At 38.7% G+C, this 15,030-nt stretch overlaps 1 long non-coding RNA gene across 2 annotated transcripts in view; it reads right to left on the reverse strand.

Annotated features, from left to right (window-relative positions):
• Positions 1-14,781, reverse strand: part of LOC120886360 (uncharacterized) — a 41,263-nt gene extending 26,482 nt beyond the window's left edge. The window contains exon 1 of one of the 2 annotated variants that reach the window (XR_005729332.2): positions 14,619-14,781. This is a non-coding gene — a long non-coding RNA (uncharacterized LOC120886360). The remainder of the gene's footprint in view (positions 1-14,618) is intronic. The other variant, XR_013439568.1, reaches the window with a different exon arrangement.
• Between the last annotated feature and the right edge of the window lie 249 nt (positions 14,782-15,030).

Here is a 15,030-nt window from a genome sequence, read left to right on the forward strand (position 1 = left end):
TTTGATTTCATCGTGGCTGGATAATATAGTCTGTATGAATTCAGTTCTTTTATTTGTTGATGCTTGTTCTATGATCCAAGATATAGTCTATCTTGGCTTATGTTCTATATGCATTTGGAAAGAATACTGTTGTTAGATAGTGTTCTATAAATATCAACTAGGTCTTTTTTGTTTCTGGTGTTATGTTCTTCCATATTCATGTTAATTTTCTGTCTAGTTTTTCTATCGCTTGTCAAGAGAGGAGTGTTGAAGTCTTCAACTGTAATTGCAGATCGGTCTATTTCTCCTTTAAGTTCTATTTTTTTTTTGCTTCATATATTTGTATCACTGTTGTTTATTGCATACACATTTAGAACTGCTATGTCTTCTAGGTGAATCCATCCTTTTATCATTACATAATGTTTCTCTCTATTTATAATTAAAACTTTTTTTTTACTTTGAAGGCCACTCTATTTTATTTAAGGTAACTTCTGCTTTCTTTTTTATAAATTTCTTTTTACTTGTAAATGAATACAATATCTTTTTTAAAAAATATTTATTTTTTTAGTTGTAGTTGGACACAATACCTTTATTTTACTTATTTATTTTTATGTGGTGCTGAGGATTGAACCAGGGCCTCACATGTGCCAGGCGAGTGCTCTACCACTGAGCCACAACCCCAATCCAGACACAGTACCTTTTTATGTATTTATTTGTAAATGGTGCTGAGGATCGAACCCAGATCTCACACCTGTGAGGCAAGTGCTTTACCATTGACCTATATAGCCCCAGCCCCATGCTTTCTTTTGATTAATGTTTCCATAGCATATTTTTTTCTATCTTTTTACTTTCAAATTGCCTATATTGTTATATTTATATTTGAAAGTTCTTGTAGATGGTATACAGATGACTATGCTTTCTCAATCCATTCTGCCAATCTCTGTCAGTTAATTAGTATATTTAGATCAGTTGTATTTAATATAATTATGATATGGTAGGGCTAAAGTCTGTCATTTTGCTTTTCCATTATCTGTTTGTTCTCTTTTTTTCTCTCTCTCTGTTTTCTTTTGTCCTGCCTCCCTGTGAATTACTTGAACATTTTAAAATTTCATTTTGATTTTTCTATAATGATTTTTAGTCTAGTGACATCATCATTTTACCAGTTCCAATGAAGTATATAAACCTACCTCTCTTTATGTATCTTTACTACCTGCCCCTGATAATCTAATTGTCTTAATTATTTATGCTAAATATACTTAGAACCACATCAGAGTTATAAATATCAAGCACAATTTAGAAAACTTCAAGAGGAGAATGAAAATCTATGTTTTGTTCATATTCGGGCTCATCTTGCTCTGTACTCCCTCCCCCCACCATATTAGAAAGTTCTTTATTTATTTTCTTATTTCATTATTTTTTATTTTTTAGCTTTTTTATGTGGTGCTGGGGATCAACCCATGCTTCAGCATGATAGGTAAATACTCTATCATTGAGCCACAACCCCAGCCCTTATTTTTTATTTTTTATTTTATTTCTGTTTAAAGAACTTCCCTTAACCTTTTTTTTAAAAAGTAGGTCTACTAATGTCACATCTCCTTAGTTTTTCCTTATCTAAGAATGCCTTTAGTCCTCCTTCATTTTGTTTTGTTTTGTTTTATTTTTTTAATTGATTTTATTTTTTAAAATATATGGCAATGGAATGCATCATGATTCTTACTACACATATAGAGCACAATTTTTCATATCTCTGTTTGTTTATAAAGTATGTTCACACAGTTGCTGTCTTCATGTGTGTACTTTGGATAATGATGTCCATCACGTTCCACCATCCTTGCTAACTCCTGCCCCCCTCCCTTCCCCTCCCACCCCTCTGCCCTATCTAGAGTTCGTCTGTTCCTCCCATGCTCCCTCTCCCTATCCCACTATATTTTCATTGTATGTAGGATTCTGATTGTGGGCTAACAGATCTTTTCTTTCAGCAATTGAAAAAGACTGTACCACTTCCTCTAGATGCCAATTATTTCAATGACAAATCAACTATAAACATGGAGTGTTCTCCTCTGTAGCATTTCTTTCTGCTCTCAAGATATTTTTTGCCTTTGTGTTCACTTTTCAGAAGTTTGACTATAATGTGTCTTAGTATAAATTTCTTGGAGTTGCCTTGTTTGATGTCCCCTAAGCTTCTTGAACCCATAGGTTTATATTCCTTGTCAACCATGGGAAGTTTTCAGTAATTATTTATCCATGTACTTTTTCAGCCCCGCCCTCTTTCTCCTCTTCTTTTGAGACCACAAGGGCAATAATGTTAGAATTTTTATTATCATTGCACAAGTTCATGAGGTCTTATTCATTATTCAAAGTCTACCTTCTCTCTTTTGTTCAGATTGGGTCATTTCTATTATTCTTTTTACCGCTCACTGATGATTCTCTCCTCATTCTCCATTCTGATGTTGAACCTATCCATGGAGTTTTTAATTATGGTTCTTGTAGTTTTTCATTCTAAAATCTCCATATGGTTCCTCTTTATATCTTCTGTGTCTTTGCTGAGACTATTTGTTTTCACTTGCTTCAGGTATTTTCATAATTGCCTAATAAAGATGGAACAGAATCTTGGGAAAGCTCTCTCATATGTTGGACACTAAATAATGCAAATAGGAGAAAGAAAATGCTGTCAGTGCTGACAATTTTTGTGGGAGAGACAGAAAGAAAACCAAGCGATAATCATCAAAAATAATGTCTAAGTGTGGTTTGGGGTTATAGCTCAGTGGAAGAGCACTTGCCTTGTGTGTGTGAGAGACACTGGGTTCGATTCTCAGCACCACATACAAATAAATAAAATAAAGGTCCATCAACAACTAAAAAAAAAATTTTAAAAAGAAATAATGTCTGGGTGAAAGTGGAAGATCTACTATATGGTCATGGAGCTATTGATTGACCAGTCATGCCCTTCCTCCTCTCTCCAGTGGTCCCCATGACACATATGAAGTTTCCACAGACCCTATTTCTGTTTCTGGGCTTTCCATTATGCCCCAATAGCCTACTTGTCTCTTCTGTGGCAATACAATTCTCCCTAAAGACTCTAATATTTTAATAAATCTTGATATTTCGTAGAGCGGAACCTCACTACTATATTGTTCTGTCCAGAATGTCCTGCTATTTTGGGCTCTTTACTCTCCCACATAAACTTTGGAATCAGCCTGTCAGGTTACAGGATAACTTTATTGGCATTTTTTTTACTGAAATTGCTTTGAATTTATAGCTCCATTTGGGGAAATCAACACCTTAATCACAATATATCTTTATAACATTGCAAGGACACTCAAGGGTTTATGACGGTGAAGAAACTCCTGGACTCTACAGCAGTAACTCCATATTGTTTCACCATGTACCTCATCAGACTAAAGAACAAATTCAGCCAAAATCAAAGGACATTTTAAAAGATGGATTCAATTAGAAAACTATTTAATAAACGTTTTTTATAAATGTATTAATGGGCTCAATAGTTTATTATGATAAATAGTTCTCATTAAGAGAGAAATAAAGAAAATGTAAGGCTATTAGTATTTTGAAGTTGATATAATTCAATCTGCTCTAATGTTTTTAAAATACTGACTTACATCTTGTGATAAAATAATTTGAAGGTGTGTTTTTTTGCTATGTGCTTTTCATGACTATAATAGCTGTAAAAGACTTCTTACAAAAAGTAAATATAGGAAGGACATCATTGGATGTGCTTCCCTACATCATGACATTTATTTTTCATCTCTCCCACCACCAATTATGCAAAAGTTCTTGTTGTTACTTGGTGAGTAAATCACCATGTTCCCTCAAGTTCTTGCAGACTAATCAGAGGGTGCTGTGTTTTTATATATTTAGTGAAATGTTTCAGTTCAAAACCTGCTGAAATGCATCATTTGGAAGCTTTCAAAACAGCCCAACAATTCTGTTCCCAAGTTCATTTTCCCTCATTTTTTTTTTATTGTTAAAAACAACAACATATAAATTGACCATCTGAACCGGGTTCAATCGTATGGTTCAGTAGTGGTAAGTAGACTCCTATTAAGAGACAGATCTCTGGATGTTTTTTAAATCTTGCAAATCTGAAACTCCGTACTTATTAAACATTCCCACCCGCCTCAGTTTCTCCTCCCTCTAGCCCCTACTTTGTTTCTATGGACGTGTCTACTCTACATTCCACATGCTTTAGTCAGATTTTTGTCACTGTAACAAGATACCTGAGAAAACCAACTTACAGAAGGTTTTTGGCTCACAGTTTCAGAGGTTTCGTTTCAGGTAGGCTGGCTCCATTGCTTTGGGCCTGCCAGGCAGAATATCATGGCAGCAAAAGTGTATGGAAGAGGCTGATCACCTGATGGCAACCAAGAAGCAGGTGACAGTGCAGGGCAGGGAGCCAGGGGCCAGGGACAAAATAAATCCTCAAAGCCATGCCCCCAGTGACCTGCTTCCTCCAACTAGGCCCCACCCCCTGAAAGTTCCACCAACTCCCAATGGTACCACCAGCTGGGGACCAGGCCTTCAACACATGAGCCTTTGGGGGACATTCCAGATCTAAATCATAACACCACGTAAAAGTGGAGTGACACATTATTTGTCTTTCTGTGACTGGCCTATTTCACTTGACATAAGGTCCTCAGGATTTATCTATGTTGTAGCATATGACATGCTTTCCTTCATCCTGTTGATTGTGTCCTTTGATGAACAAAATTTTTTTTAAGTTTGTTATAATTTCATTTGCCTATTTTTGCTTTTATTACCTGGGGCTTCTGTGTCATAGCCAAGAAATCATTGGTAAATCCAATGTCAGGAAGCTTTTCCCCTGTTTTCTTCTAGGAGTTGATTAGTTTCAGGTCTTGTGTTTAGGTCTTTAAAACATTTTGAGTTAGTTTTTCTATGTGATATAAAATAAAGGTCCAACTCCATTCTTTCACATGTGGATATCCATCTTTCCTAATACTATTTTTTAAAGTAAATATTCTTCCCCCAATGAATAGTCTTCGCATTCTTTGGGCATATACATGCGAATTTATTTCTGAGCTCTCTATTCTGTTCCATTGTTCTAGTTGTCTTTACGCCAGTGCCACACTGTTTTGATGACCACAGCACTGCAGTATGTTTGAAATCAAGAAGTGTGAGTCCTTCAACTTTGTTCTTCTTTTTCAAAATTGCTTTGACTATTTGGGGATCCCTTCAGATGCCATATGAATTTTAAGATGAAGTTTTCTATTTCTACAGAAAAAGTCACTTTGAGCATTTTGATAAGGACTGCTTTCAATCTATAGATCACTTTGAGTAGTATGAGCACCCTGACAATATTTACTCTTCCAATCTATGAACAGTGGATGTCTTTCTATTTATTTGTATCTTCTTCAATTTCTTTGGACATTGATAGTTTTCAGCACACAAGTCTTTTGCCTCATTAGTTAGGTTTATTCCTAAATATATTATTATTCTTAATACTATTGTAAATAGAATTATTTTCTTAATTTTCTTTTTAATTGCTATTGTTCCCAAGTTGTATTTTTTAAAAAGTATCTCAAGAGGAGGGTTGGTAGATGAATCATGTGTATTTCTTCATCAATAAAATATCAGTGGAAATTTTCAATATTTCTCTCCATATATTACATTCCAAAAGACATTTTCTTCCTATTTTAATACTGAATTATAATTTTTCACCTTGATGGTACAAATTGTAAATTTATTATTTACAATAAAATTTTTGTTATAAACATTTCAAACAGGAAAGTTGGGGATTTGGCTCAGTGGTAGAATGCTTGCCTAGCATGCACAGGGCTCTGAGTTTGATCCTCAGTACCATAATAACAAAGAAAAATAGGGGGAAATTGGTGTGATGATCTGCCATATAGCCTTATCTAGACTTACTCATTTTTAACATCTTACCAGATTAACTTCATCTTATTTATAACAAATTGTAGACAATGACATTTCACCCCATAATGCTTTCATACACATCTTTAAGAATAAGGACATTTTCTCTTTTTTAATTAATTAATTAATTTTAATTAGGTATATATGACAGCAAAATGCATTTTAATTCATTGTATACAATTGCAGCACAACTTTTCATTTCTTTGGTTGTACATGATATAGCGTCGCACTCTATATGCTGTCATACATGTACCTAGGGTAATGATGTCCATCTCATTGCACCATCTTTCCTGCCCCCAATCCCCCAGAATAAGGACTTTATCTAACTTAACTATTATATTTGTCTGTTCTAGCTGTTATAACAGAATACTCTAACTGGGTAGCTTATGCACAATAAGAATTTATTTCTCATAGTTTTGGAGGCTGGGAAGTCAAGGTGCTAGCATGGCCAATTTCTGATGAGGAACTTTCTCCCAGGTTGCATACTACTAACTTCTCTGGGGTGTGTGTGTGTGTGTGTGTGTGTGTGTGTGTGTGTGTGTGTGAAAGTGTTGAACCCAGGGCCTCATGCAGGTTAGGCAAGCCCTCTGCCACTGAGCTCCATTCCCACCCCTTTTTGAATTTTCTTTTGAAACAAGGTCTCACTAAGTTGTCCAGGCTGGCCTTGAACATGTGATCCTTTTGTCTCAGCCTCTTGAATAGCTGGGATTACAGGCATGCACCTGCATGCCCAGCTCTTCTCTATGTCTTCACATGGTAGAAGAGTGAATGAGTTCTCTGGGACCTCATTTGGGTACTAATCCTACCCTAGTCCCTCTGACTAATCTCCTCCTAAACACCTCCACTTTCTAATACCATCACTTTGGTGATCCTGTTATAATGAATTTGGGGGAGGGTGAACATTCAGATCATAGCAACCATCATACTTCACAAAATGAACATGAATTCCTTTGTGCCACCTGATACCCAATCCGTGTTTAAATTTTGCCACTTGTCATCAAAATGTTTCTTGTAATTGGTTCCTTTTTGTCAATATCCACACACTGTGACTTGTTAGGTCCTTCAAGTGCCTTATAATCCAGAGACAGAGGGGACATGGAGCATTGGAGCATGTTCAGCATTGGAGCAACAATGTTCAGAATGTGTTTGGACAAGGCTGCATTATCCTGGGGAGGCAGAGGGCACACAGAGGCTCTGCTCATGCCCAAGGGTATTGGGGCCTGCAAAAACATTACATATCATCAACTCCAAGAATGACAGAGTGTTCCTGGCACGAGTGCAGAAGTCTGGAACCAGTGAGACAGTGAGCTTCCACAGGGTCTGGGGAAATCCTTACAGATCAGTCATCACCTGACACTGTTGCTCTAGGAAACAATCAAGTGTGTACCCCTGTGTGGCCCAGTTAATATTCCTAATCTCTTCACAGTGAATTCTGACTCTGACAACTTCCTTCCCATCCATGATAAAAGTGAACCTTGTTGATTTACCTCTTCAGTTTCTGATTCGGGACTTTTCCCCCAATTTGAGCCCTTATTGTTGTTCATCAATTCTATTGACAGCCTTAGAATTGTCTTCCCTGAAGAAGTTCCCAAATTTGTAGCATTTGTCTTGTTACAAAGGAGAACTGTAACTCATCTTTAAGTTAGGGGCTCTTTTAAAGAACTTTGCCACAAAATAATTGGCAAACTCTTGGGCAGTCAAAGGATTTTTCAAGCTCATCCTTATCAGACATCCTTCCAAAGCAAGCTCCATTCAGGAAGTGTTTCTGCCTGCCACCTCTTCTCTACAGCACCTGCCCTATGAAACGATAGTGAATGCATTTTTTATGGGAGGCTCAATATGCTCACCCCAAAATGCTTTCTGCTGCCCTCCCAAATCAGTGCAGATGATTCTGGGTAGTGACAGGTTTTTTTGCCTCTTCTTTTTCATCAAACGCTGTTTTTGTTCCAAACTCATTACTGTTGAGTCTTTAACTTATCTAGCTCATCTTTCCTTTCACGGCTCATTTAAAAATGGTGCTTTCATTGTATTTCATTGTCTCTTTCTGACACAGAGATCAACAGATATTATTAACTGGGATGTGTTAGGAACATCTTTTATCAAACCACCTACCTGTGTCATTTTTTTTACTAATATTTTCCAACTCTCCAGCAATATTATCTCTGTGTGTTCTACATATCTATTCACTAGGGACTGCATTTTAATTTTGCAGCTTTATTGTTTACAGGTATTCTTTCAATTGTTTTAAGCCAGCAGGATGAGAACTTTTTACATAGTAGTGTATATTTCACTATTGTTTACTCTTAAATAAAAGATCTCAAAAAATGTTTTCTAAGTATTTATTTGAAGGATAATGAAATTTTATGAAAATCTAAATCAAGTTTCCCACAGCCTTAAAAAGAAAACAATGAAAAAGTATAAAGCTGTGTCATCATCTGAGTGCTTTCTAAAAAAGGAAAAAAGTCCTATTAACCATGATAACTTATGTTGGATTGAACTGTATTGAACTACAATTTTACATCAAAATACATAAAATTGAATATTATCAATTTCATATGATGCAGCTTCATAATGCTATCATTACTTGATATCCCAAGAATATACATCTAGAACAGGGTTCAAAACTAGTGAGAATGCTATATATCCACAGCCCAAAAAGATTTATTAATAATTTTGAATTATTTTAATCAATTTCTGGTCAAATCCACTTAGATTGTCATTGCTTTTGTTGTTGTTGTTGGGTGGGGTGGTATTGGGGACTTAACCCTGGGGCATTTAATCACTGAGCTACATCCCCAACCTTTTTTATTTTATTTTAATTTTTATTTTCAGACAGGGTCTCACTAAGTTGCTTAGGTCCTCGCTAAATTGCTGAGGCTGGTCTTGAACTTGTGATCCTCCTGCTTCAGCATCCCAAGTAACTCAGATTACAGGCATGCGCCACCACATCTGGTGATTGTCATTGCTTTGAACCTTACAACTTATCAATATGAGAAATAGAATATATCAACTCCCCATTTTCTTGTAGTCTGCTTGACTCACTTCCTTAGTGTCCTCAATCTGTGACTTTGTAGCAAAGTAGATTTTTGTCCCAACCATCTAGTACAAAAAGTTATTTTCCTCCCCAAAGCCATAGGAATTATTTGCTCAACAGTGAAATGCCAACCATATGGTTCTCAGGTCACTTTTTTTTTTTTCCTATTAGGGATTGAACTCAGGGATGCTTAACTACTGAGCTATAACACCACCTTCCACTTTTGTTTTTCTATTTCTTTTTTTTTTTTTTTTTTGAGACAGGGTCTCAAAAAGGTGAAACCAAGTCTCACCTTAAGGACTGTAGAATTTAGATTAATAATCAAGTTCTATAAGAGGGAGAATAGAGGGGCTAAGATGTGAAGATGGTTTTTTTTTTATTTTGTTTTTGTTCTCAAAGTGCTGGAATAATTTTATTAAAACAGTCAAAAAAATTTTAAAAAAACTTTTGGAATTATGAATTTACATCCATTCTCACTAGCTTTGAACCTTACCCTAGATGAAAATGTTTGGGGAAATTAAGTAATGATTATTAGATGGAGTCCTATGCATCCGTAGGGGAGGCTTTTTGTTTGTCTCTGGAAATGGTTTTGAGGGAGATGTCTATGCAGTACCTGAACCAGAGAAAGAATTAAGGGGTTTCTGATATAATGTGTGGACCCAGGATTGGGCGATGCTGCCAGCTGCATGAATAGTCCAGGTCCAGACAGCCAGGAACGTGAAGAACCAGGCCTGAGTTTGGGTTTTCATTCTAGATCAATTCCTGCAGACATGTTGGAAGCAGCACAGCAATAAAGAATAATTAGGGTAAAGAACAGTAATAGCAAACACGCAGGAACTCCCTGGATAGGAGAGCAGCAGAGAAAGAAAACAAAAAAGGTAGCACCAACCCCCCTACAGTGGAGAGACAGTCTGTCTATACAGCAAGCGTTGCAGGACTGAGCACCCTCCCAGAGACCTGCTGGCCAAGTTCCCTTTGATTTTCACGAACAGGGTTGACAGTTATGAGATGTGGAGCACTTCCCACTTCTTCGGCAATGTCTCCCGATGATTTTAATTCTCTCCTGCTTGACATTTTGAACTGAGTGTGTGACAAAGAATCCCAAATGGGAATAGCTGGATGTGGTGCATTCAGAATTCAGGTCAACCTGTGAGCTCCCTTTTCTGAGCTAAAATGAAAGAGGACAGAGGTGTGTCCTTGCCTTAATGTTAGAATAGATATTCCATAAAATGGTCACCTAGTAGGGGCTAGTATTAGTTTTCTGGGGCTTCCATTTCAAAGTACCACACACTGGGTGGCTTAACATGAGTTTACTCACAGTTCTGGAGGCTGGGAGTCTGAAATCAAGGTGTCAATAATTTTGCTATCTCCAAAACCTGCAGGGGAGAAACTTCCATGCCTCCCTTGGCTTCCTGTGTTTGAGGGCAATGCTTGGTGTTCCTTGGTGTGGAGATGCGGCTCTTTATTCTCTACCTCTTTTCTGTGTCTTTCCTTCTTATAAAGATACCTGTAATGTGAGATTAAAACCCACCCTGTTGAGAGCCACAGCCAAAGGGGCCCCAGCAAACTTCCAGCTGCCAGCAAACTTCCAGCTGCCAGCTGATGATTGCTCACAACGGCCCCAGCAACATCTAGCTGATTGGCTCCTCTATGGTGATGTTCATTGGGCTGTTTCCCTGCCCTTCAGACTGCCAGCTGATGATTGGCTCACAGCAGCCCAGCAACATCTAGCTGATTGGCTCCTCCACAGAGCTGCTCATTGGGGGACTTCTTTGGCTCCGCCCATGCAACCCAGCCAATCAGCCTCAAGAGTAGGAGGATTGTGGGAGGTGGAGAGGCTTGTGTGGGTGAGAGGCTTGTGGGAAGCTGGTGGTGGCAGTTGGGCTCTGAGGGTTTTTTCCTGAGGAGCTGTTTTGTTTGGCGTTTGTAGTTCTAAAAATAAAGTTAGTTTCTTTTGACAAGTGGCTCCTGAATTGTGCCCAGCCAGACTGCGGCACCACCCTACCCCAGTATGACCACATCCTCTTATCTAATTACATCTGCAATGACCCTGTTTTCAAATAAGGTTACATCTTAAGCTCTAAGTGTTAGGACTTCAACATGGGTCTCCGGGTTGACACGATTCAACTAGAGCAGAGTTAAATAATTATTTGTTAGAGGTAGACTATGGCTCCTTCTAGCACTTACATTCTATGTGTCCATAGTGAGACAACCTGTGTGAAGCACTCTAAAAACAAGAAGTCATATGTGAAAGTGAAGTAGACCAGGTATCCCCACCCAAAAGACCCTTTCCATAATTAATTTTCTCCTCTTGTCAGATCAGCAGGATGTCTGCAAAGATTATTGTGGTTGGTAGTTTCTTTTCTTGTAAATGCCTGGTTTGCACACAAAAAGTGTGACAGAGTTCGTCTGCAAGCTTGTTGTACAAAAAGATATTATCTCTTGTTTTCTTGATAAAAACTTGTGAAACCTGTGTCTGATCTAGAGGATATAATAGAGAGCACTGGTCATGTGAACCTCTAACCCCGCCCCCCACTGGGTATAAAGTTCGAAGAATTTCCAAAATCTTTGTTGAGAGAATCTTAGGCAGTTGCCCCTCTGAACCCTACAGTCAATAAACGTGCTTCCTGCTAATTCCTCTGGTGTCCAGCCTCTTCTGTCCTACTTCAAAATAGCATGTGGCCATGATCCATGGTTATCAATGGGGACGTTGTCAATGGGAAGTAGCAGAAGACTTCTGATTCTGCCATAGATTCCACTTCATTCAGACCCAAACATCTTGGATTGTGGTTGCTGTTAAAACAGTACATGTAACTGCAATCCCTAGCCATTGGAGAGCTCCAATCAAGGATAACTTTTCATACCTGTAGAAATAACTGATGCTTGTAAAAAGCCCAGAGATTCTGAACAGTCTAGGAGTATCTTCTGAATCATCAAAGAACAACTAAATTATCTTCTGAAAGGTGTTCCTGCTAAGTTCATTTGAGTGATTTCTTTAAAATTCACAGTACTGGGTTAAGTCCCTTGAAAGCAGAGACTGAGACAAGATCCAGGTAGATGGGAATTATTGAGGGTGACTCTCAGGAACACAGGATAAGAGAAGTAGGAGGGGGTGAGAAAAAAAGCTGAGCAAAGATGTGATCCCAGCTGGAGTCTAACCTGAGCCTGATCCACAGAGTGTGTGTTGGGGCAGGGAGGTGGGGGGAGTCCTCTGAAACATGAACTGCATCACAGAGTTGGTACCCCAAAAGGTAAGGGGGCTGATCCTTTGTAACCTCACATTAGCCAGTTATTGGCTGTGGGCTGCCAGGGAAGTGAGGACAGAGCTGTCTGAACAAGGAAGATTTGGGACAAGAAAAAATCTGCAGAGAAGGTGCAACTGTGAACTTTTTGCAGCTAATACTCATAGCAGCTGAGAAATGGCTACACTGGCAGATAAAGGGGGATGGTTGATATAGGTGGCTTGAGCAAACTTTTCCTCCCAGCTGCCTTTTGGGTGTAGCACCCATGGTATCCTCTGCAGATGGTAATATGCATATAGAAGAGGAAGGGTGTGTGCCTGGCTACAGTCATCCATATTAACTAGCTTTCCACAGGTCAAATGGTTGGTTAGCCTGGAAATCTCCTGCTAGAAAACCTGGCCCATGCTATTTAATCATTCCCAGTGTCCAGAGGCCACCAATAAAAACAAATTCCTCTAGTGTTCTTTATTTGTGAAAGTACCAACACAGTGTACTGCTCACACCCAACTCAGAGTGGGTTTCTGCAGCTGGGAAGCAGGCTTTGTCTTGCTGAGAGTTATAAATTTGAGAGCTCCTGCATTAGGGTGGTTTGGAAAACAGTGGGAGAGAAAAGCTAGGCATGCTCATTGTCTTCTGTTTACAGAACATCTTTACAATGGTGTCAGGAGCTGAAGCATCATTAATGGGCAAATGCTTTGTAACAACACACTCTTACCCAGAGAGTTATTGATGGTTGGATTATGATGGGGAAATACTCAAATAGCTATTGATTTCTGCTTTGTTGTATGGGGAAAAGAAGCCTTGCTATGATTTTACCATCCTCTCCCAAACAAATGGCAATGTGTTCCTTTTTAGTACAGAAATGCTGAACTTTTGTTAAACCATTGGGTGGCCCTACTCCTGTGGTGGAGTAGAGCAATACCATGGTTAACTGGGGGCCTCTCTGAAGTTATGAGTAATTTCCTGTTATTTCTAAGATGATTCATAGGACAGTGAAGAGCAAGATCAGCAGTGGGGTCTGCCAGTTTTTCAAAGAGATAAAGGGTCAGGGTGAGCAGCCTAGGTCTTAAATCTACTCTCTTTTAACAGTGTCCCACCCCTACCACCCTCAATTAATTAAAAAGGCATCATTATGAATGATGGAAACACATCTGAGGTGGAAGGAAAGGATGGAGAGGAGTTTTTCCTCAAACCATCTGTTGTGGTTTGGATATGAGGTGTCCCCAAAAATCTTCTGTGTTAATGCAAGAATGTTCAGAGGTGAAATTATTGGATTGTGAGAGCCATAACCTAACCAGTCCTAGTTTGAATGGACTAACTGTGTGGAAACTGTAGGCAGGTGGAGGTGGGTCCCTGGGGGTGTGTTCTGGAAGGTGCTTCTAACCTTCAGCCTCTTCCCTTTTCACTCACTGCTTCCTGGCCACCATGAGCAGAGAAGCACTCCTCTGCCAGGCCCTTCCACCACCATGTTCTACCTCACTTGGACCCAGAGCGATGGAGTCGGCCCACCATAGACTGAATCTCTGAAACTATGAGACAAAATGAACTTCTTCTCTAAGTTGTCCTTGTTGGGTATTTTGGTCTCGGCAATGAAAAGCTGATTAACACAAATACTCATGGAAACAGAAGGAAAGACAGTATTGTTTTTCTTGATCTATCTCTCAAAAGATATGGTTAGTAAAAAAACGGTGTAAAACCACAACTAATATCTTCACTAGAATCCTAAATCACACTTGTACCTGTTATATGATGGTATCTACTCTCCCCATGTTTACGTATATGTGAATTGTATATGCAACTATTACATGTATGTGTAATACAAGCATGTGGTCATGTAACCGGGGGTTATTTGCAATTGTATTTATAATTTATTGACAAGGGGACCTTCTGTGCACAAGTGTTGCAGTCTGCAGTCTACTGTAAGCACTTACCCCTGGAAGTCAATTTTATTTATTATTTGTTTTGGTACCCATGGGCACTTTACCACTGAGCCACATCTCCAGCCCATTTTATTTTTTATTTTGAGACAGGGTCTTGCTAAGTTGCTTAGAGCCTCACCAAATTGGTGAGGCTGGCTTTGAACCTGTGATCCTCCTGCCTTCATCTCCTGAGCCACTGGGATTACAGTCGTGCTCACCACATCTGGCAAGTCAATATTCTTTAGGACATGCCTGCAAAGGCTCTGAACTCATCCGTCCCATTGTCACATTTTGACCAACTAACTAGATCCCAGGGGTGGACATTTACATGGACAGAGTTGCAGTGAGCTGAGTTTTTTGTTTGTTTCTTTGTTTTTGGTTTCCTTACTTCTAAGGTAAAGAGTTGACTATATGGACTGAGAAAAAAGGCAAAAAATAAAAGCTGATTTGTGCTACATCCCATGCCTTCTTCTACTTCAACCCACACAGGGCCCACTCCATAGTCCTTGAATTCACTAGAAATGCTCGGGGACGTACCGTGTGATGGCAGCGTGTTGCATTGCTCCAGGCTCCATAGATTATGGTGCATGGGATTTTGGAATGCATTATTTATTTGCAAAACCAACCTGCCTTCCAGCAAGGAATCAGTATTTCCACAGTCCATCCATGCTGTTTGTCTAGTCAAGGACACAAAGGCTAACATTTGTATGCAGGAGAGTCGGAAAATTATAAGTTCAATCATATGCTTGGGTTGATTGGCAATTTAAGGCTGTATGCCAATTTTTAAAAATAATAAGATCTAAACTCTTCATCCTATACCTTTGAGAAAATTCCCTAGAAGAAGGAATGTTATTTTCTGGTAATATTTTGTCTGTATCTCTGCTTGTCATTATTCTTGTAATGAACTCTGTTTCTTGCCCTGAATGAAAAGCACTTTCTTACAGAGGCA

Source organism: Ictidomys tridecemlineatus, chromosome 5 (genome assembly GCF_052094955.1).
Source record: "Ictidomys tridecemlineatus isolate mIctTri1 chromosome 5, mIctTri1.hap1, whole genome shotgun sequence".
NCBI classification, from domain to species: domain Eukaryota; kingdom Metazoa; phylum Chordata; class Mammalia; order Rodentia; family Sciuridae; genus Ictidomys; species Ictidomys tridecemlineatus.